Raw genomic sequence first — 17,372 nt, forward strand, 5'->3', positions numbered from 1 at the left:
TTTATCTTTCTTTTTAGTGTTTCAGAGTATCGATTCACCGTATGCAGTGCTGTGCTGCTCTATGACAGTTTATATAGATATATATTTATATAACTAAGTCACACGGTAGATTAAGTTTTAGTTTCTGAGAACCATCCATACTGACTTCCATAGTAGCTGGACTAGTTTACACTCACGCCAGCAATGCATAAGGGCTCCTCCCTTTTGTCTATATCCTCACCAGCAAGGAGGAGTTGTGTGCCTGGTTTGCTGACTTTGGTATTCCTTGTAGGCAGCGGAATTTTGCATACCATGTCTCCCAATCTGCACAGCACTGAGGAGAGAATGTGTGACGCACAAAGGTGACTTTATCATGTAAATCTGGGGGAGACAAAATAGGAGCTATGCCTCCTAAGAATGAGACCATGCTGTCAGAGTCTAGGTTCTTGTTTGTTGTCCCCCCATTCCCCTGCCTCCACCTAGTGGTAAGGCTCAAACCTAGAGATTTGCAGGTGTTGGATAAGAGCTCTACCACTGATCCATATCCCTGCCCTTTGCGTTCCAGTTCTGAAGAGTCTTCCCAAACATACAAGTGGGGCAGTGTAGTGGTTTGAGTAAGAATGGCCCCCAATGGCTCACGTATTTGAGCGCTTAGTCACCAGGGAGCAGAAAAGGATTAGAAGGACTAGGATGTGTGACCTTTTTTTGGAGAGTGTGTCACTGCCTGTGGGTAGGCTTTGAGGGTTCACAATCTCATGCCAGGCCCAGACTCTGTCTCTCTGCCTGTGGATCAGGATGTAAAACTCTCAGCTCTTTCTCCAACGAACACCATGTCTGCCTGCGTGGCACCAGGTTCACTGCCATGATTATAATGGACCAAGTTAAATGCCTTCTTTTATAAGAGTTGCCTTGGGTATCATGTCTCTCACAGCAATACAGTAGTGATTAAGACAGGGAGTTTCTCACTTAACTGTGTACAGTTCACTTGCTGTTTCAAAACTCTTCTCTTTCCCACCAGGCTATATATAATTCCTGCCTATTACCTGTTGCATAGGAATGCTGAAAGGATTAAGTAAGGGCATGCAGGGAGACACCTGGATGTGAGGTGTGACTGCTGACTGAATCAGATCTAAATTACAGGGTACCAGAATTCTCAACCTTCCCAGGATGAAATCATCCTCTGATGTCATTCCCCTCCAGCTCTGAGCAAACAGGGTATTTGAAGAAGCTGGATTTTAGGGCCCAGACAGGAGACTAGACTCAGCTACCTGCACTGGGAGAGGCAGTAGATTCAGTACAGCTCAGGGGCCTGCACTGGGGACAAAGGTTTTGACTTCTGTGTCTACCCTCAGCTGGATGCCTGGCTCTTGCAAAATAAAGATTCAGAGGCCAATGGAACAAGGATGCCTAGGGATCAACTACTGTTAAAAATGACAAAGGCTGTACAAGTCAACAGGTTTACAAATGCAGTTGTGTCAGAGCTACGAAGAGAGACGAGGAACATGAGAAGCCAGGAGAAAGGAGAAGAAGGGAGGGAGTGGCGAAAGAGAGAAAGGAGGAAGGGTGAGAGGCAAATGTGCAGCCAGAGATCTCTTTTCTCGTTTTTCTGCTTAAATGAGAAAGATTTCCTGAAAGTCCAAGGAGGGGGGTGGCATGGTAGAAAACCCATTTTTGACCTACTGTCCCAGGCCTTTGAATCTCAGGTCAATCCTTGTGAAACAAGGTGGGCCCCCACACATGACTAGTTGGGAAAGACTCCCCAAGAAGAACCCTCCTCAGTACTTCTTTTATGTGTTTATTTTTGCTAACCCCCAGGGCCCATTTGAATCCCAAGGGATACCAACCATGTTTCATGTACATCAACCGTACTGTCTGTGGGTCTCCTCATGTAGCCATATCTAAGGAGAAACCTGTGACTCTTCTGGAGACCCCCCCCAACACGTGTAGAAGCAACTACAACCAGCCAGTTTGGAACAAAGTTGATATTCCTTCATTCATTTCATTGTTCACTCATGAAGGACAGGGTCTTGCTGTGCAGCCCAGACTGGCTTTAAGCATGCATTCCTCATGCTTGTGACTCTAGAGAGCTGGGATTTCAGGCTTGGGCTACTAGATTCATCTCTCATCGTGCTGATCTTTGAATAGTCTAATAGATTTAGCAAGGAAATCTCAATGCTAAGAAGTAATTCAGCACAATTCATTAATACAAAAATGAGAAGCCGGTCAGTTGGCTGTTGGCTCTTTGTAGGAAAACGGTGAAAACACAGTGCTTCATGAGCCACAGTGTGACTGTCTATGTCAATCACCCCTAGTATTGGGCAGGGAGCCTTGTATGTCATGGAGACTTCTCCAGCAGGGAGCACACACAGGGCCTTTTGTAAGTAGAACAAATGAAAACTAAAGGAAGAGATGGGCAAATGAATGAAAAGTCTTAGTGCAGTGCTGGAGAGTTTGCTCAGTGGTTAAGAGTATGGCTGCCCTTGCAGAAGAGTCGGGTTTGATTCCCAGCAGCCACATGGAATCTCACAGTTGTCTGTAGTTCCAGTCCCAGATCTGATGCCCTCTTCTGACCTTCTCGGACACCAGGCATGGATGCAGTAACAAACATACATGTGGGTAAGATGCTCATGGACATAAAATAATAAAATAAGTAAATCTAAAACAGAAGTATCTTGTAGAAATGTGGGCAAAGGTCAAGAGTGAGAAGGTGGAACGCTTTATATGTACAATCTACCCAAAAGTAATTGTGGTTTGGCACCTGATGCCATCAAGACTCTACACTAACAGATCCAGGTCTTTACGTTTTCCCTCCAACACTATTTTCATCCCTCCTCCCAGATAATTTGCTGCTTCCACAGGAGGGAGAGCATTCTTGTTGTGTTTGGACTCTGAGTCCAGCCAATACACAGCTGCATAGTTCAGGCTACAACCTGAGTAGGTCAAGAAGCAAAAAGCCAGCCAGGAGACACTCCCAGGCCCTGAGAAAAATGGACAGATCCAGACTTGGGCTGCAGAGATCAGCAAAATCCTCTGATGGGTGTTGTGTTTGTAATCAATGATGCTCCACCCAAGCCCAGAGGCACCGGGTCGAAGGCCTTCTGTACTGATGGGGTTTGCCTTCCCTGGATGGTGACACTGACAGACAAACTCTGCTTGCCCAACATTGTTCTCTTTAGTGTAAGTCTAATCAAACTGACTTAGTTTAAATAGAGATTCTAGCCAAAGGATGGGGATCATCTCGAATGATAACCATGTGTCTAAACATAGAACAACCTGCCCAGAATCCACTTGAGGCCAACCTCTGTGTGTCTGGATTATAAAGTGTATGCTTATCGATTCACTTAACAAGCCCTTCATTGGACAATGCACCTAAGGGCAGAGGTCAAGACGAGGCAGTGTGTGCTATATACACTAGTAACTTTTAAAAACTGAAAATGGAAATAATTCTTGGCTTGTCTCTGAAAACTTTTTAAGATACATTTTATGATTAAAAGAGGGTGCAAAATACTGTCTTCTGAATGGTCCTGGGATTATTCAATAATGAAAGCCAATAAATATCAAATTTCTGAAGCTGGCCAATACAGAATAGCTATATTTTTTTTTAAGAAATGTGTTTCAAACTTTTTAATCCAGTCAGAAGAATGTACTGAGTAACCGAGATGTCCCTGGACTGTGTTAGGCGCCGAGGAGCTGAAATTAAAGGCACTCTGCCAAGAAGCCGCAGCCTGATTCTGTGTCCAAGTCATCGTTTAAGATCCTATCACAACAGTTATTCCCGAAACATGCCCATTCGGCCTCCACAAGACAACCTGGGGAAGCCAGAAAGGGAAGGCTACTTCAAGTTCCTAAGTCTTCCAGATGGAGGGAGAGTCCACCCGATGGCTCTACCTCTGCTTTCGTGTGTGTGAACAAGGGACTGGCGCTGTCAGCTTCCACACCTGCAGAACGAAAGCCAACTGTTCTCTCTCAGCAGGCTCGTTCTCTTCCTAAGGTACAAATCATTAGCAGCTTTGTCTTCGTCGGCCGGGCCTCCATATTTCAGCCCCAACTCCTTACACGGAACTCCACCTGCCTTTTCCTTCTCCCCACTCCAAGAACAACGGCCCTCTTTCTTTTCATGGCAGCCCTTCTCTTTTGTGGCTCTGCCTTGTGTTCTATATCAGGGCTCCATCAAGAGAGGCTGACGTACTTCCTTCCACTCATTCACGGATTGCCTCAGTCAGCTGACTCCAAAGGTTGCAGCAAGCACAGGTCTATAACCTCTTTGACTGACAGTCTAGGTGTATGACAAGCTATATTTGCTGGCTCCAAGGACACTTTCCAGCATCCTAAACTCTGCGGCTTTTTTGCTGTTCTGTAACTGGGAATTCTGGAGATTCAAAGGCCTCAGCTGTGCTCTGGTGAGGACTTCACCAAGGACATAAACAGAGTGAGATCACCCTGCCAAAAGAAGCAGGGACTGAGAGAGATGGGTACCACTGTCCCTCCCAAGGGTGGGCCTTTTGCTGGCTGGGGCCCCTCTCTTAAGCTCTTTCATTTTTATTTGTTTACATAGTGCGTACATGTTTGTATGAGTGTGTACAGGTACCCACAAAAGGCAGAAGATGTAGCATCCTTTGGAGTAGAAGTTATCACAGGGGGTCATGAGCTGTGTGTCAAACTCAAGCCCTCTGTAAGTACTCCTAGCTGCTGAACCAACTCTCTAACCCCTAGACTCCACTCCCTCCTGCCATTTACCCAAGGATGACCAAGCTTCCAACACAAGAGTCTTGAAGGAAAATCTTCTCTGAACCACAGCTGCATACAAATGGGGAAACTGATGTGTGGTGGTATAAATTAGAGTGATCCTCATGGGCTCAAATGTTCAAATGCTTAGTCAACAGGAAGTGAAATCCTCTGAAGGATTAGAAGGATTAGGAGGTGTGGTCTTGATGGAGGAAGTGTGTCACTAAGGGTGGGCTTTGAGGTTTCAAAAGCCCATGCCAGGCCCAGACTCGTTTACTCCCTGCTACCCGTGGATCATGACCGACCATAGAACTTCCAGCTACTTCTCCAGCATTCGTCCCCCTGTGTGCCACCATCCTCCCTGCTGTGATGGGGATGGACTAAGCCTCTGAAACTGTAGCCAGCCCTCAACTAAATGCTCCCTTTTGTAAGAGTTGCCTTGGTCAAGGTGTCTTTTCACAGCAATGGAACAGTGACTTAGACGTGGTATGTTAGATGCTGGGTAGCCAGCCCTCCGCGCAGAACAAGGGTAGATTCCACGCTCTTGGCTTTCTGAATTTTTTTTTCTATGTCCTGCTAGGCATTTCTCTCTGCAGTTGAGATAGTGCTTGGTATTGAAGGCATTTAACAATCTTAGGTGAAAACATGCCACATAGGACCTCAACAAAGTATTCATACAGTAAGGCCCAATATAGCGTAGAGGTCTCTGGAGACAGCTCTCAGGACTACAGATCTACAGGCTGGGAAACTTTGGACGTCAGAGTTACTTCACTCATTCTGTTTCAGTTTCTTTATCTGTGAACAAGAGACTATAAAATCTACACATGCTGGTATAATATGAAGGATGCAGGATATATATATATATACATACATACATATATATGTATATATGTATCTTTCTGGGAAAACATCTTTGTTATCTGATTCTCTGGGAGGAAACTGAGCAAGCAATAGATTTTGTGACTTAGTCAAGGCCATGTGGGCTGAGAGGTCCCAATCTTAATTCTGGCATCTTGGCTCTGTTCCAGGTGCATCGGCCAGCCAAGCCTTCTACCCCCATCCATGCTGTGTCTGTGAGGCTGGACAGCAAGGAGGCAGAATAAAGAGAAGCCAGAATGGGGCCACCCGTGCGACACACTATTCTGTTAAAACTACGAGAGAGCTGAATCTGAAAAGAGAGTGAGAAATATAAGTGTTTTAAAATTTGGATTTATTGACCTTTAGGTATTGAATTGGGAATCCGTAAACACTAATACTTAGGGAAACTTGTTTTGTTTTGCTTTTTTGTGGGGGGAGGGGGCTTGAGGAGGTTTTAGATCATCATAGCTGTGGGAATTTGTGGTCATTCCTGTAACTGCAACACTTTGGAGGCTGAGGCGGGAGGATGGCACCAGTGTGAGGTCACCTGGAATGGCATGGTAAACTCCAGGCTTTGCCAGTTACAGAGTAAGGATTTATCTCAAACAACAACAGCAACAATAACTACACACACACTACCGCAAGTAACCTTTCCCTAATATATTACTGCAAAATATGCACATAAGCAGAGTAGCACCACGACACGAGACACATTTAGAGTAGTGTTTCTGAAGACAATCTGGCGACTATAAGCCCAAATTGCAGTTTATTACTTCCTAAAAGTAAGAAAGTGCACGCCACAAGTTGGTTTTGCTGAAGACAGCTGTGTATTTCATAAAAAGCCTACTTCACTGAGTTCCAGAGACACAACCGGAGACTATAAAGCAAATACGGTCAATCCTTCATTTAAAACCAGAAACAGCATTGAAGGGTTTCTTTCCACAAGACTGAATCGCAAGACCGCAGTCTATCGGTTAGAATCTTGTTCATTTCAAAGTGTTATTTTTTTTTAAACCCTATGGCTCAGGTTTTAATTTTGTGGATGAGCCAAGATGTGTGGTCACAGGCAAACTCCCGCTTCTTCCCAAGGGAAATGCCTGGCCATCCACGTGCTGACCAACTTGTCAACTCCCTTCCACCCACTTCAGAGACCAGTTCCACTTCGCCCCTGGGAGGAATCGCCTGTGGGCGGCTCGTCGTCTCTCTACCTGGAGGCGACCCAGCCCTCTAGGGCTGTAGCCCTCTCTCTGGACACCAATGGTCCTTTCCCCACCATTCCCAAATCAGACTCTCCTATGCTCGGCTTCCTAGCACTCAGGATTCTGGTCCTCTCTGCCCCGCATCCGCTCTTCCTGGAGGTGTCTTCCCGTAGATCGACTCCCCGGTTCTGGGGTCTTCCCTTCAAGACCTCGCCGTCTTCCCCCATGTTTCCGGTCCACCGTCTCCATGACTCGCCTTATCCCTTCCTGAGTCCCTTCCCTTCATTTCGAGTTCCCATTCTGAGTATCCCCTGCCCAGCTAGGCTCTCCTGTCCCCGGATCTGCACTCTCCGTTTTAGGTATCCATCCAGGGTGTCCTCTGCAAAACAGGGTTGTCCTACCTCCAGGATCTGTTCCTCTCCGTTTTGGGTCCCTACCCGGGTGCGGTCTGCACAGCCCTGCTCCGGTCTCCCGGGTCTCCGTCCCGCAGTCGGGGTACGCTGGCCACCGGTGTCTCTCCACGCGTGCTAGGGCAGCTATCTGGTGCCTATTCTTGTGTACCAGGCCCGGCTGTGGACTGGGCGGCCGCAGGAGTATTCCGCGCGACGGGGCCGGGGTCTAGGGCACCCAGAGGACTGTGGCGCGGTGGCGGCGGCGGCAGCGGCTCAGCAGGCGGAGTGCAGCCCGCGCCGCTCCCGCCCTCGAGAACCCCCGCCGAGTCATTTGACCATATAAGGACACACGCGCCGGGGCGGCGGGCTGGGCGCGCGGGCCAAGGGAGCAGGGCGCGGTGGAGAGCGCCCCTCGATCGCCTGTTGTCGCGTGTTCCCCTGCTGCAGCTGCTGTGGACCTTTTGTTTGACTTAACGTTCTTCCTTGCTTCCCGGTGTTTGGCACACGGAGTCAGACCTCCCTGAGCCCTGACCTCGGCTCCCGGGATCAGCGGCAGTGCAGTGCAGAGGACTGTGGCCACTGCCGCCCAAGGACAGAATGACATGGGTCTACTCGCACCAGGACACTTCTCTGGGTTTCTGGGTCTGCTCCTGGTCGCAGTCTGGTGCAAACATGGGTGGGCCATTTGGAGATTTGGGGGGAAGAACGATGTGTGCGCAGGGCATGCATTGGCATAGTGGTTTGCCCGGCCTTTACCTTGCAATCCCTCTTCATGGTGGAATGAACCCAACCAAGGACCTAAAGAATCCTTAATGAGTCCGTTCCACCAGGGAGCTGACTGAGAGAAGGTCCTATGCCCAACCAGGGCGGCGAGAGCTGTTGACGTTCAGTGTCTCCATGCAGGCAGAAAGCAAATGAAGATCTTAATGTGTCTTTCATGCTCAAAGCCAAGGTCTTCTTCACAGAGCTGGCCCTCAGTAGGGACAGGAGGCAATGTGTCAACATGGTGGTGGAAGGCATCCGTGTCCCCATGTGTAGGAAGGGCAGCATCTGCTGTTGAGTAGGTGGTGGGTTCACATGCAGACGTGGTGGCAGATAGGTACATGGAGGAGCAATGACTTCTCAGTGCTGTAACCTGATGACTTAATCGAAGGGTTTATTTGGGCGCAGGGTTTACGAAGGGATACAGCTGGTCATCACTGAGATGGCATGGCTACTGGGAGAATGTGAAGTTGGTTGGTCGCGTTGCCCTCTCAGTCAGGAAGCAGAGCGAGATGAGAAGAGGTATCCGGTTTACGTTCCCCTTTCTGTCCAGTCCGAGAGGCCAGCTCTTGAGAGCTGGTATCCACATTGGGGGTTCAGTCTTTGCCCCTCCGCTAAACCTCTCTGGAACCATCCTCAATGAGTCATCTAGAGATGGGTCTCCTATGGGATCCTAAGTCCAGGCAAATCGACTGAAGGACCATCACAATGGTACAGGTTTTATGGGCAGGCATGTTGTTTTCATCCTCCAGGGGAGCCCAGGGTAGCATTTTCAAGAGACGGCAGGGAGATCTGTGTGATGGCTTTCCTCTCAATATTTCCACAAGAGGGTCTCCATGGTGGAATCTCATTACTTGAGAGGCAAGGGTGTCATGTGACCTGTCACTTACTCAGCACCAGCTGCATCTGGCCTCTCCCAGGATGCTCAGCCCCTTTAGGTAAAGTTAGTTGTCTCAGTTATGTGATGAGGGCTTTTGCTCTAGATGAGGTGAATGATTTTTATACGAGCTGAAATTTGTGCCAGTGTCTATGAGCAAGGTCATTCCAATATTGTAAAGGATCAGAAATTCTCAACTCCCGTGGCTCACTCAGGTGACTCCCTGGGGTTAACACTTTTCTCCGAGAAGGGTGGACAAACTGGGACTTGACACAGGGAATCCATCCCACTCCTGTCCCCATCTTCCAAGTGACGCATACCCTAAGTGACTTCCCACTGATGGTCAAGGTAGGCTGTACTGTGGATTCAAAGCGAAGTGTATGTAGGCAGACCAACCGCTCTGAAGCTGCTAACATTTGCTTTCTCTGTGTAAAAGCTACACATTTTGAAATGGTCTAGGTCTCTGATGGTAAGTCTTAAGCCTCGGGTTTAAATACAGATTTAAAGAATAATGAAACACCAATTCTGCATTTATCCTCTTCCTGCTTCCTTTTGCTTTATTTGTTTAAATTGTGTGAGTTATGCATTTAGTTTTATTCTTATTGACATAGGTGGTTATGTAGAATGTCTTCTACTAATTGCTGCAGCTGTACCACACTGATTCTGTTATGTTGCTTTCTTTATTATAAAGTTCTGTGACTTGTTTTTTATTTATTTTCCTTTTGACATTAGAGAGCTACTAAATACTTCAATGGTCATATGGTCAGGAAAATTCAGTCTCTCAAAACAGACTTACCCACTTCTACAACAATGCTGATAAGAGAGAGACAGCAAGAGAAGTCAAGGGAGCAAAAACAAACCAACCAACCAAACAAACAAACAAAAAACACCAACAACCAACTAACCCCAATTCATGTTTGGCTTTTGATCACAGGACAAACTATTAAAAGAAGAATTTTTGTATGAGTCAATCTGGGAAATTCCGGCATTGATAGGGTATTTGATGATATTAATAAGTCAGTAGTTTATTTTTATGTGAAATTACATATACATATTTTTTTTCTTCTTTAAAGCTCCCTTACTTTTCAGAAACTTTCCCAAAGTATTGACCAGTGACAGAACATGTTAAGGTTGATTCAAGGTAAATTATGGCAGAGGAAGGAGACGGAGCTAACATGTATATGCAAAAAGGTTTCACCCCTGGATTTTTATAGTAACTGAAGCTCGATGGTGAATTGAGAATTCATCATACCTCTCTTTTCCCTTTGCAGAGCTTGAAAAAATCTCATGTTGAAAAAGTGTCTTTCAATTAAAAATGCACATACTGTTGGCCATTCCTAGGTTTTCCCCTTCCAGGAACCTACCTTGTGTATACTTGTTCCTGAGCAAAATGATATGCACACAAGAGCAGTCACTGAAGAATTGTTTGTGACAGCAAAACACTGGACCAGATCAAGTGTCCGCCAACAGGGGACTTGTTAAACACAGTATGGTGCATTTTCAAATTATTAAAAGCTATTAAAAGCGTGGTAAGTATATTTACTGATTTGGCATGATCCCAAAGATACAGCAACCAAGAAAAATAAAAGTAGAGAACATTTCCTAGATTGTAACCAATCATTTGCCTTTGCGAACAAAGAGAGGAGAAACAATACATTCTTGTATGTGACTGGGCCTGGGAGGCTGGGCCATTGGAGCAGGAGGGAAAGTAGCCTTTTTTTTTATTGCATAGACTTTTATTTCTTTCCTGTGACATTCAAGAAACCCAAATGTGTTATCTGTTAAAAAATGTATATGCTAAATGTTTTAAAACTGAAAGTAGCATGTGTTCATTTAAGAAGATTAAGAAACTAATTGCTTAGAGAGAATTAAAGAGACAGGGAGGTTTTCTGGAAACGGAAAGCTTAAACAATGTCTGGGTTTAATATCATACACCCCATGAACAACTCAAAGAATAAACTACCTGAAAATAAAAATTACCGCGTAATCTGGATTCAGGAACAGACCAGTAACTGAAAGATAGCTTGTGACAATCTCTCATTATTTTTTTAACTAATGATTATTTATTTATAGCACATTGGATGAAGCATTCTGAAAAGTATAAATTCTACTATGGAAGTATAGAGCCTGAATTCAGGCCTGTACTCGAGTGACCTACTTACGATGAGATCTGTGATCTCAGGTAAATCTGGGGCTTCCTAGCCCTCGATTTACTTATTATAACATGGCCTAATTAATATCTATTTCAGAGAATTATTGTGGAAGCCTTTAGTCTTTAGCGGTCTTGCATGTGAGTCACCCAGGACTAAACAGCATAGCACACAGTAGGTCCCCAGTAAACATTAGCTTTGATCTAAGGATAAAGGAGTGATGAATCCGAGAATAAGAAAGAGACATATGCATCCTCAACAGGGAAAAGATTAAGACTTGGCTCCAGTTCTATAAATGGAAATTTTTCTTCTGTAGAGAAAAACTCTGCTCTAGGTAACAGGCTAGCTGGTCAAAGAAAAAGAAATTGAGAGATACTCTAATTCCCTAAGCAGAACCAAGCCATAATGAGAGCAAACAATAGGTTACTGAGTTCCTGGCCTGTAATTTTGTCACCAGCCAACAGTCTCTGGGCCCTGGGGCCACACAGCGAGGGGGGGGGTAAATGAGCGTGTCTCAAAACCCGTGTCCAGCTGTGCTCAGGATGCTCAGGGACCATGTAAGAGTGCAAGCAAGTCCCTAGGGGAGCAGCCCTCCAGGTGATCCCCAAGGGCCTTCCAGTGAAACAACTGCTTGGAATTCCAACTGCCTGGGCCAGGTTACTGTAATCCTGTGTCAGTCTCTGGGGGGGAGAGCAGAGGCGGACCAAACAGACCGTTGCTGGGAACACTAAAACCCAGCCTCCCAGATCACACCCTCCGTCATGGGAGAAAAGCACAGAAATGTCACAGTGTCAGAAGGTTCAGTCTGTGGATCAGAGTGATCCAAATGCTGACACTGCATTGGCTTGAGGACTGAGTATCTGGGGCAGGTGGATGCTACCACCTGGTGGCAAATCAGCTAGTGAGAGAGGCTGGCTACCAGCCCAACTGTGAGGAGCAGACGCAGACCGGGGGCCCCTTCCTCTGATGGGGGCCGCTCTATGGCGACCGGGAGAACCTATGCATCTCCAGGAAGAAAGGGAACACATGAGACAGGCCCAGGGGACAGGCCTCCCCATATGGGTTTCACTATCTGGCCACTGGATAGCTTCCAGCACACCTTTGTCCCATTGAAGAGAGATTCCTTCCACGTAGACATCCCCACTCAACCCTGGGCAGGAAGCTGCCTGGATGACTCAGCCTTGATTCAGAGCTCATCTTCCAGTTGCCTCATACGGTTGGAAGGTGAGTAAGTGTCTAGGATCAGAAAGCCAGGACAAGCAACAGAAGCGATCAAACACCATGCTCTCTCCACCTGGGGATCCGAGGCAGGTGTCTGCATGCGTCTAGATGGCACAGAACTCATGTGGTGGCTCAGCAGGTTCTATGTGCTTTCTGGGAAGTGCTATTGCCTTGCTCAGCAGGAAAACCAAGCCTTTGATGGGGCTCTAGTCTTCTCAGAGGGTCTGCACACAAGGACTCCCAAAGGCTTCCTCCAATGAAGGGGAGAAGCTTGATTTCGTTAGAGCTCTTATCTCCCGCCCATACTCTTGGTTATCTGCCTGAGATTCCCAGGAGAAGCTCTGTATGCCAGCAAAGGCCGCCACCTCTCCTCTTAGACTCTGTTTAGGAGGAAGATGCTTGGCTCTTTGGGATGCTGTGTCCATATCCTATTTCTTCCCTCTCCCTCTTTTTTCACAAACTTATTTAATGAATGCATATACTCAGCGTTTGAAGCCTCAAAACACATCTGATTCCCAGCCAAGCCCACAAACGACTCTATGATTCTGAGTTTTCCATGGGTGGTTAAAGCTTGCTTGGAACACTGGGTGCAAGTTTCCACTGCGGCTTTGATAGCACACTGAGGCTCTGTTTGGTTGGCTGAACCACCAAGGGCAAGGAAAAAAAATAAAAACACAATGCTGGCATCGCAGTTCAGTCCTGTCAGCAAATGTTGGACTCTCCTGGTGCAGATCCTGAAAATCATGTGCTTTTGGCTTTTCGTTTGAAGTCTCACAACCATGAGCTGTATGTTTGAGACCCCTCTGTTCTCTGCTCTTAGGCCTTTTGTGGAGAGAATCTGTCACCTTTCAGCTTATCTTCTCTGGATGTTTCACACTCTCTTGCCCTGGTCAAGACACATTGAAATGCTTGCACATGTGGTCTCTCAACCTTTTTCCCTGCATCCCCAAGAGAGGAAAATCTCATGGATCTGGTGTTCCTGGGATGTTTACCTAAGCGGCACTAAAACTATTTCCCTGTGTGGAGTAATTTTGTGAGTCAGCCTTGCAACTTTGAGATCTCACTCTCTCGCTTCTTCTCATTGCCAGACAATCTGAATGGTCTGTCCAAGCAGGGCTTTGGGCCAGCCTGGCTAGAGGAACGAAGGGGCTAAGCTCAGGACTAGAAACTATGGGACAATGGTAGCTTTCTGTCACTACAGAGAACATTATTTTGGCTTGTGGTTTGGAGTGTTCTTAATTAGCACCATTGCATGGGCCTGTGCTGAGGCTCTACATCAGCATGAGGTGATAAAGCTGGTCAAAGATCAAGGCAGTCAGGGTCTGGGATAACATGATCCCATTCAAGGACATTCCCAGTCCCCACGCTGGGAACCAAGGTTTGATTGTTACTATTTGTTCATTTTAGGTTTGGGAGATCCAGCCGAGGTTTTGTATATATATGCTTAGCAAACAGTTTCTACTGAGCTCCATCCTGGTCCTGGGGACCAAGGTCCTAACACACGGATTTGGGGTGACATATAAGATCCAAGTATAGCAGTAGGGTGTGTGTGACTTGGGAAGATCTTTCTGCCCACTCGTGAAACAAAGGAGCAGTGCTTCTCTTTTTACCTCCTGAAAAGAGATCACTTGGTTTATCTATCTTTTCTTCAGTCCATTTATGGTTAAGTTCCAGTTGGAACAATTCTAGAAAGCCTCTTGTGGATACTTCTGCACCGGGAGAAAGTTAGCTATGTATGTCTTAAGTTCTCCCAGTAAGAAAATCAAGGACAATTTTTCTATCTAGTTTGGAGGCCTGGGAGTCGTGGCAGAGCTTTCTAGAACAATCATGTTTCTTTTTACATCACTGTGCTGGGTAGTTGACTGTTGGAATACCAGGAATACATTTTCTGAAATGTGAGACTTTTCAACATCTTCTGGTAGTAACATTTGCTGGAAAACTAAGAATAAATAACGTTCAGGCTATACTAACTGTGCAGATATTTTTGGAATCTTCTGCATAGGAAAGATGCTGGGAGATTACTGCGCAATAATAGTGGCTTGGTTATCCGCCTTCTGGGACAGATCCAGGGAGCTCCAGTGCAATTAATGGACAGACATCTGAAACAACTAGCAACCCGTCAAAATCTACTCTCCCCGGCACTTTTTGCCATCCTTTCCACAATTTGAAATTCTACATTTTGCATATGTCATCGGGGTAGTCTGGTTTTCTGGCTTTATTGCCTTGGGAGGGACTCCCCCACCCTATTAGATCACTGTCTGCTTCCTTGTATTGCTGTGGGTACCTTGTGCTTCTGTAGTAAATCAGGTTTAAACCGGGGAAGGACATACTGGAGACATTATCTTTTCCTAAGAATATGCTTGGTGAGTTATCAGGCCAGGGATACAGTCCTAAGCAAGAAGAGACCCTGTCCCCCCCCTCTCTCTATCCCTCCCTCTCTCTCTCCCTCCCTCTCTCCTTTCCTCCCTCCTCCACTCTCTGCTACACCCCCAGTTATCAGAATGAACCTCTTGGATGCTCATCTTTACTCTGTCTGCTCCCTTCTGCTCCCCAGAACCCCACCCCAGCAGGAGTCGAATGACTGCATGCAGTAACTCCACCGCAGAAGCTCTGTGGAGCGCATGAGTTGTGTTAGATCACGCCACATCTTTCTCTTGCTCATAACAGCAGAAGGAAAGGCTGTGAGCCCCTCACAGGAAGGATTGGGATGTTTCTGTGTTCACATCACTCTGCAATTTGGTTGCTATTTACTGAATTGAACGCAGATTTCCTGAATACATGGCAGCACAAAGTATATCCCCTGGCTGGACCAAAGTAGTAAGGGTCAATTCCCAGTCGGGTGGCACTGTAGTGATCCCGGCTTTGCCCTGAGATCTACCTTGCAAATAGCTTGACTCCAAGCTAATTTGAAAAGCCTGACCTGGCAGGAGGTGGCAGCATACTTGGCTTTGTGAGCAGTTCTTCCTGCATTCAGGGGAGTAAGCATCAGGTGACAGCATTTGTAGGTGCTTCAAGGAGCCCAGAGTGAGGCTGCAGGAATGACACAGAAGTGTGGAAAGTCTGGAGCTCTGGAGTCCCCTTGCTCTGAGATCAGGACTCCTGCCTGCCTGCCCTAGGCACTGCCTACCCCAGTTCTCTTCCATCCCAGAGACCTTTGCCCAGAGGGATTTCCAGGATGTCCCCATTCTGCAAATGATTCCTCTTTTCATTTCCTTGAACCAAATCTGAACGCATGTCTTTACTTTCTGCAGTCATATTAATTGCCTATCCATTACTTAAAAAAATCTGTCTATGCAAATGAGAATACATGAAATAAGACATCGTTCTCCCCACCACAGTTCTACTGGGAATTTCTGCTCTCTAATTGCATGAGCGTGCAGTATGGGTCACTGTGCAGGCAGCAGCTCTGCCGTAGCTTCATGAGACCTCCTCATCCCTCAGACTGTGTTTCTGATAGTCCGGGGGTAGAGGTGGGACAGACAGAAGCCCTCACACACACACACCTTCACCCTACGTACCTTATGACACATTAACTTGGATTGAGAGACTCGAGTTGAAAATAGGAAACACTGGCAAATGTGGGCAGGACCTGAAGGTCTACACCTCCCTGGGCTGTGTCAGTCTACACCAACAGATAGCTGGAGGTGGGGCATAGTGGGAGGTTTCCAGGTCACAGAGGGATCACAGGGACTTAACCCTGTTGTCATTTGCACTCAAGTGGAGTTGGAAGCAGGGTCTGCAGTTTGAAAGAAGGCAGGGCCCGGAGTCCGGGGCTGGACGCGGGGGAACTTGGTAACCTGGGTAGGAACCAGAAGCAGTTAAAGGTGGGAGGGCAGTGTGACAGTTTTATCTCTCAAATGTAATCAGGGAGGGGACAGGCAGCTATCCAGCTGGAAGGAAAGCTGGGAAGGGTAAACCCAGGGTGACTTCATCAGCAACTCCTCCACCTTCGAGTAGCTTCGTTTGCCCTCCTCCCTTGGTATTCTCTGCAGAGACTGTCCTGCACACAGCAGATTGAAGCATTTTCACTGCAGCTGGTAGGTCTGTGACTGCTCTCCAGGCCAAAGGAGAGGGTATCCTGCACGTGGGACGATTTTAATAGTGTGCCAATTTCCCTCAACCACCTCTTACGCGCCAGTCCCTCAGTAGGACTTATTCTGATCCCTGGCAAGCTATCTGCCCCCAGGTCTATTAGGGTGAAAGCTTTTTGAAGTTTATTTTCATTGCTAATCTCAAAAAAAAAAAAAAAAAACAGGTCACACATTGTACTGCTAGTTGGAGGTGGTGTCCAAAACCAACAATAGTCTGCGTTTCTCAGGCAAGAAGGATTCTTGGCTTAGGCTCCAGAGGGAAGTGTGTGGTATGCATGTCTTCGTGTATCAGCTTGTGTTCTCGTGAGCTGGCAGCTAGAGGGTCCACATAGGTGGGGAAAAAGTGCTGTAGAATGTAAGGCAAGGAGCAGTGAAATACTTGATCCTTTTGGATTTGCCTTCAAAGTACTAAAGAGCCAATCAGAGCCGGCAATCACAGCCGGGCGTTGGTGGCTCATGCCTTTAATCCCAGCTTTCGGGAAGCAGAGGCAGGCGGCTCTCTGTGAGTTCGAGACCAGCCTGATCTACAGAGCGAGTTCCAGGACAGCCTCCAAAACAATACAGAGAAACCCTGTCTCGAAAAAAACAAAAACAACAACAACAGCAAAAAAAAAAAAAAAAAAAAGAGCCAAATCAGGGACAGCCACAGCTGTGGTCACTGGCATAAAGGAGTGCTATCTGGTAAAAATGCTAGGTTTTATGTGTGTGTGCTCCCCCCCCCCCAGATGAGGACCAAACCCAAGGCCTTGTGCTTGTTAGGCAAGGGTGCTGTCACTGCGCTAAACCCCCAACCCCACAAGCTAGGATTTCTAGGAAGTCATAAAACACAGTAAAACCACCACCTCGCATGAGAAGCCACAGGACCCATACTCAGAAGGTGCTGGAGTTGGCCAGGTCTGTTTCATCATTTGCCCAGTCCCAGCATTTTGACCTTAAACCTATTGCCGTGTACTGCATTGTCATGAATCTTACAGGGGGAAGGGACAAGAACTGGAGTGAACACTCAAGGAATAAGCCACATAGTGCCCTTTCTCCCTGAGATACCTACAGCCATGTACTGACTTCAGTTTAACAACCCATCCTAAATAAAGTCAGGCTAACACCCAGTCCATCCTAAA

General features: G+C 46.8%; 1 protein-coding gene across 2 annotated transcripts in view; it reads right to left on the minus strand.

The window, feature by feature from the left end:
• Fhl2 (four and a half LIM domains 2) overlaps positions 1-17,372 on the minus strand; it is a 68,256-nt gene that overhangs the window by 30,153 nt on the left and 20,731 nt on the right. The window contains exon 1 of one of the 2 annotated variants that reach the window (XM_040729336.1): positions 7,163-7,478. The exons of the other annotated variant lie outside the window; for it this stretch is intronic. The gene's annotated coding sequence lies outside the window, so the exon portion shown is untranslated. Of the gene's footprint in view, positions 1-7,162; positions 7,479-17,372 lie in introns of those variants that run through there. 2 annotated transcript variants of the gene reach the window in all.

The sequence above is a fragment of the Mesocricetus auratus genome, unplaced genomic scaffold, assembly GCF_017639785.1.
Source record: "Mesocricetus auratus isolate SY011 unplaced genomic scaffold, BCM_Maur_2.0 Super-Scaffold_100021, whole genome shotgun sequence".
Taxonomy (NCBI): Eukaryota; Metazoa; Chordata; class Mammalia; order Rodentia; family Cricetidae; genus Mesocricetus; species Mesocricetus auratus.